The sequence below is a fragment of the Brienomyrus brachyistius genome, unplaced genomic scaffold, assembly GCF_023856365.1.
Source record: "Brienomyrus brachyistius isolate T26 unplaced genomic scaffold, BBRACH_0.4 scaffold27, whole genome shotgun sequence".
Classification (NCBI taxonomy): Eukaryota; Metazoa; Chordata; class Actinopteri; order Osteoglossiformes; family Mormyridae; genus Brienomyrus; species Brienomyrus brachyistius.
The window spans coordinates 5,733,338-5,739,402 of NW_026042306.1; the positions used below are offsets into that span (position 1 = coordinate 5,733,338).

The following is a 6,065-nucleotide window of genomic DNA, read 5'->3' on the forward strand; positions in this document are numbered from 1 at the left end:
GTTTGCTGGCAGAATTCTTTTTACTGGAGCTAAGGGGCATAACCCTAACCCATACCATCACCTCTCCTCCAGCATCCATGACAGTTAAAACAATGTAGTCAGGCAGGTAATGTTCTTCTGGCATGCACCAAACACAGACTCTTCTGTCAGACTTCCAGACAGAAAAGTGTGAGTGGTCCCTCCCCAGAACATGTTTCCACTGTTGCCGTCCAGTGGTAACATACTTTACACCACCCCGTGATGTGAGCTTTGCATGCAGCTGTTCAGCCATGGAAGCCCATTCCATGAAGATCCTGGCACACAGTTTTCTTGTTGGGATTTTGAATTTTCTCAGCATGCTGCAAGCCCCGCATTATTACTATACATGATCTGAATCATATCTTTCAGGGAAGAAATCTCACAAACTTTTTAATTGCCACGGTGTCACCCTATGACAGTACCACACTTGAATTCATTGAGTTCTTCAGAATGACTCATTCATTCACAAATGTTTGTAAACCTGACTGCATGGCTAGGTGCTTGATTTTGGTGATGGGTTTGAATGAAACACCTCTATTCGGTGATTCAGAAGTGTGTCCCAAAACTTTTGTCCATATGGTATTTCTGAGTATAACCGTGTAATACCCACTTAAATCACAATGATTAGACATTTGTACTTGAAGACTAGGTTTTAGTTTTAGCAACAGATAATTTCCGAACTAATACTTAATTTTAGTAAATCGATGGATTTGGTCTTATATAACCGACATATTTAATAGTAGTAGGCGATACAGTATATAATTTTTGATACCGTCCAAATATCACACTCAGATATGAAATATTTTGACTGTATTCTAAAAAGCAACAATTTTACCAGACACAAAACAAATGGTAACTCCAGTGAATGATTTCAGCAGCTACCACATCAGGGCTGTACAGCAGACATAACACACAGTAACTCTGAAAATGGTGGCTCCATACACACAGATAAATCCAATATAGAAGTTGGTTCTAATTGGTCTGCTGAAGGTAATATTAATGGAAGTAGTTACTTAAAACCTCAAGATTAGGGGCTTCCATTACTCCATTTTAGACGTAAATAACAATATTTCAATCTGCATGCAAAAGGAGGAGGTTATTTTTTATTTCCCAATATAGTATTTGTAATTAAAAAAGGACAAGTATGTCAGTTATATACGTTTTATTATTCAGGTTAGTATTTAAACAAAAGAAGTAGAAGTACATATATATATTTTTTTATGTAATTTACCGGGTAAAACATTAAGACCAGTTTCTTATTTACAATGACATAGATATTTCCTTGGCACTGCTCTCTACATGGTGGTTTACATTGTGGCACCTGCTAGAAGAGACAAGGAAGCTCATTAAATCTGAAACCACAAAAATGTGTTCATATGAAAGTCATTTGGGTGGCATGGTGGTGCAGTGATTAGCACTGTTGCCTCACACCTCTGGGACCCGGGTTCAAATCTCCGCCTGGGTTACATGTGTGCGGAGTTTGATTGTTCTCCCCATGTTGTCGTGGGGTTTCCTCCGGGTACTCCGGTTTCCCCCCGGAGTTCAAAAGCATGCGGAGGTTAATTGGACTTGCTAAATTGCCCGTAGGTGTGAATGTGTGTGTGAATGGTGTGTGAGTGTGCCCTGCGATGGGCTGGCCCCCCATCCTGGGTTGTTCCCTGCCTCGTGCCCATTGCTACCAGGATAGGCTCTGGACCCCCCGCGACCCAGTAGGATAAGCGGTTTGGAAAATGGATGGATGGATGGTTTTTGCATCATTGGCCAAGTAACGTTTGCTGTAGGCTATTAGCTTCGGGACAGTGACGAAGGGGGACTAGGCCTAAAGTCATGCTGTTGAACGTTAACAGCCGATAGTTACGCGAGTGACACTTCATTTGAACTTTTAGCTTTTGCTAATGATGAGAGTCCCACTTCATTCAAATTTTTAGCAAGCTAGCTAACGGCCATTAGTCATATGAGTCTCGCTTCATATGAATTTTTAATTAGCAGTGAAACATTAATTATACACCTAAATTGAAGAATCTCAGGTAAGATTTGGGTTAATAAGAATTCCTAACTGTCACATATCAACATTGTCAGGAAACATTATACAATAAAAATCAGTTTGGCAGCTACAGTATACATATGGCAAAATTTAACAAGTGTAACGAACAGAGTAAACTATAAAAAAAAAAATAGGGGAAAAAAATACAAAAACTGTAAAAACAAAAGACAAATTGGACGGAAAAATAAATAGGCCACGGGTCAAATAGCGTCAGAGTGCACCCCTCCCTCCGAAGGAAAACAACTTTTTTTGCATGCTCTGGCCATGCTGAATGTGAATTTGAACGTTAACAGTGAAAATGATGGGATGCACCACCTGTTTCATCCATGCCCATCCCAACTTCTTCCATCCCATGGGCTATCCATAGTGTTCTAATGTATTTACACGGAATTAAATGAAAACAATGGATTTCAGTGGGCATGGCTGAAACTAACCAAAAGTATTTGATGCAACGTAAACATAATTTCTAGGAATTAAATTCTGTCTTGCTACTATTTTTTACTAACAGAAAAGGAGTCTACACTTAAGACTACTGAGCAGAAAGTCTTGCAAGAGGACCAACCAAAAAGCAAGAAGAGAAAGAGGTTACCCAACAAACTCTTCCCTGACACCCAGGAAGAAACTGTAGTTGCAAAAAAGGTAATAAGGGTTCTTTTCATGACGGCTGTTTTGATATTTTTACATTTCTGTAAGTTTTGTAGTTTGGTTGTGAGCCAGACTAACACAAACAATAGAAAAAAAATATTTGCTGCAATTGTGTTGAGACTAGCCTCACACAATTGGTGTAGTGGTGTAGTGGCTAGCACTGTCGCCTCACAGCAAGAGGGTTCTGAGTTCAAACCCTCTGGTTAGCTGGGGCCTTTCTGTGTGGAGTTTGCTATTCTCTCTGGGTTCTCTGCCTTCCTCCCACAGGCCAAAGGTTGCATGTTAGGTGAATTGGTAAATTGCTCATAGGTGTTTATGTGTCTGTATGTGTTAGCGCTGCTGGGTTGTACAAGAAAAGTTCCTGGCAACTTAAAAAAGGAACTATAGTACAACAGCTATGAATTTAAACAGATTCTCGCCATGGAACCATATTAAACTTGATGATTAATTTTGATACATTTTTGGTTTCACTTTCATAACTCTTGTGTGTATTCTTTCATACATAATTGATTTGATCATTTTTACCCAACAGAAAAACTACAAACTCATAGCTGCAAGACAGTCTGAATTAGAGGTTCTCTCCCAAGAAGAACCTAACCTCAGCCCAGTGGAGACTGCTTCAGAGGCACTTGAGGAGGAGATTAAAAGACTGCGGGACCAGCAGAGTGTTGGATCTTCCGCAGCCAGTAAAGAACTTGAGACCCAAGTCAAGGCTTTAAATGGGTTACCTAGCATCTAAGGTAGAGCTATTCTCAGCCTTCTTCGTAAATATGTTTTGAAACACGCTGCCTCTGGTCTGAGCATCATAACTGAGTAACTCAAGCAAGGGTTTCTTAGCTGACACAGATCTGCAAGTGGGATATTTAGGTTGGGAAATCAAATTACTTTGTACCTTATGATTACTTGTGCTTCCAAGTCCCAGGTTTCCAATGGATAGCATGATATATTTGTTGCAATTACAATGACTCTGCTGTTTTTCTCATAATGTGAGGTACCCTGAATACCTGGACATGCGTCCATTTATGTTTTGGTCCCACGGAGAACCCAAGATCTAACCATCTGTATACCGTGCTGGTTCACTTGGGATTCAGCTGTCACACTGGACATTACTACTGCTACATCAAGGTTCGTCTTGTGGGCTCCTTTCATTCCATTGCCTTGAGATGCTTTAGTACGAACTCAGCATATGGTTGAAACAAATATGCTGGTTTGTTCCAGGCCAGGAGTGTCCAGTGGTATTTGATGACTGACACTTCAGTCACTGTCAGAAACATCAAAATGGTAGTGTCATTCCCGGCTCGTATGATCCTCGTGTGCGCCATGCCCCCTGATTATCCATGTGTGCTTCCCCGATCTAGCCCAACTGTGTCTGATTATTTTTGCCCAGTCTTGTTTATTTCAGTCCATGTCTTGCCCTGGTTTCTTGTCCGTCATTGGTGTTAGTGAGTCTTAGTGCTGTTCCATCATGCCCTGCCTGCACCTTAATAAATCCCCAGTTTTTCCCCGACTTGCGGTTCCTTGCCTGCTTCCTGCTCGCTTGCATGCCCGTGCGCTCACCCGCTCACCCAGCGACTCTGACAGGTAGACTATGGTGAAACTAGACAATATTAAGTGCCATTATATATATTCTGTAATATAATTATCACAATTGCTGGTGAGACTCTTTTTTCCTTTCAAATATAATCACACCTCAAGACACACTGGTACTTCTTAACTGTTACTATTCTGTAGATGTTCTGATTCAAGTATTATCAGTTCACCATACCCAGTTGTGCTCTATATCTGGTTGTTACGCGTACTTTATAATTAAGGGGGATCTGAGGCCCCGTTCAGAGGAGAGACACGGACGGGTGCACTGTACTCAGGATGGCGACCATGATGGAGCCAGACACTCGCACCCTGACCACAGCAAAAACATCCACATGAAACTACCTGAGTGAGACCAGCACTCCGAGGAGCGTCTCGCCAAGAGACACAAAGCATCCAAGACAAAGAAGAATGTCAAGGACATGTAACGTGACCACTGGTAAGTTTTCTGTGACACAGAGATAGCTTGAAGCATTAAGAGATTTTTCGGTTCATTCCTTCATCTGTCATGATACACTTTGGTGGGATTATGGCTTAATTCTTTGTTTTTGAGCATCTGTTTATTCTGAAGAATAGCAAACACTATACAGTTTACTATATCGTTAATGTGTCCTTACCCTTTTAGAGACCAGGATACATCTGAGAGGAACTCCAGCAGCAGCCTCGAGGGATTCAACAAGACGAAGCAATACGACATGAACTCCCCATGCGGAAGCCACTCCAGCCTGAGCGATAAGGAGCACCATGGCAGCGACTACAACGAAGAAAACTGCAAGCACTGGCACCATGAGAGAGAGCAACCAGCACTGAGAACAGCCAATACAGCCACAGCGGACCACAGCTCCACATCCACGCAGGTGATTGGGCTGGTGAGAGTGGTGAGAAGCCAGGTAGCTCATCACAGTCCAGTGAACAGCTTCGACAGGTGAAATAGGTAGCATATGTTGATGACGGTACCCTAGGTATTTGTATTTCTAAAATATACAGGTTATACAGTGACACATGTCTCTGCACATTTTCAATATGGATATTGATATTCTCCATTTGTCTTTTTTTAGGACGTGGACTTTCTTCAAAAGAAGTGAATTTCAGACTGGAAAGTGATGCTTTAATCATATAAATCAAAGAAGAAGGCTTAACATCTTAGCTGCTGTTTATACACTCGGTACTTTGTCATTTTTTATTGTGTACTCTTAATAAATTGGACCCTGTATTCATTTTCTAAAATCCCTTTTAAATGTTTTATGGTGTTTTCACATTAACTATTACACTTAAGATCATTTGTCTCTATTACAGGCTGACCCATGCCTAACCCTGAATAATTGCTTTTGAGCTCGAGATGGCACCAAAGTTGCACTTTCAGCTCTTTACTCTCCATAGAAACATTGATAACCAATGAAAATACTTGTTTTCATGCTTTCCATACATATTTTGCATATTACAATGTGATTTAGGACTTTAGGAATAATGTCATTGTACACATTTTATTTTTCATGCACAGCTGGGAAAAATGCAATTCTGAAATGCACAGCAGAATTAAACATGACATGCAGGATAAAATATTATATATATACACGCATACACACACATACATATACATTTACATATACATATACATATATACTACATGGACAGAAGTAGGCGGACACATATATACACAAAACGCACATACACATACATACAGTGACCTCTGCTGAATTCTTAAGTTGACCCATTAATAAGGAAATGAGAAGTCTGTAATTTCACTGGTATGTTTATTGAACCAGCAAAA

General features: G+C 40.6%; 1 long non-coding RNA gene across 1 annotated transcript; it reads left to right on the forward strand.

Moving 5' to 3' along the window:
* The first annotated feature begins 4,990 nt into the window (after positions 1 to 4,990).
* On the forward strand, positions 4,991 to 5,521 carry LOC125721007 (uncharacterized). Its single transcript, XR_007385651.1, has 2 exons — positions 4,991 to 5,151; positions 5,353 to 5,521. It is a non-coding gene; the product is annotated as an uncharacterized LOC125721007 (long non-coding RNA).
* The last annotated feature ends 544 nt before the right edge of the window (positions 5,522 to 6,065 follow it).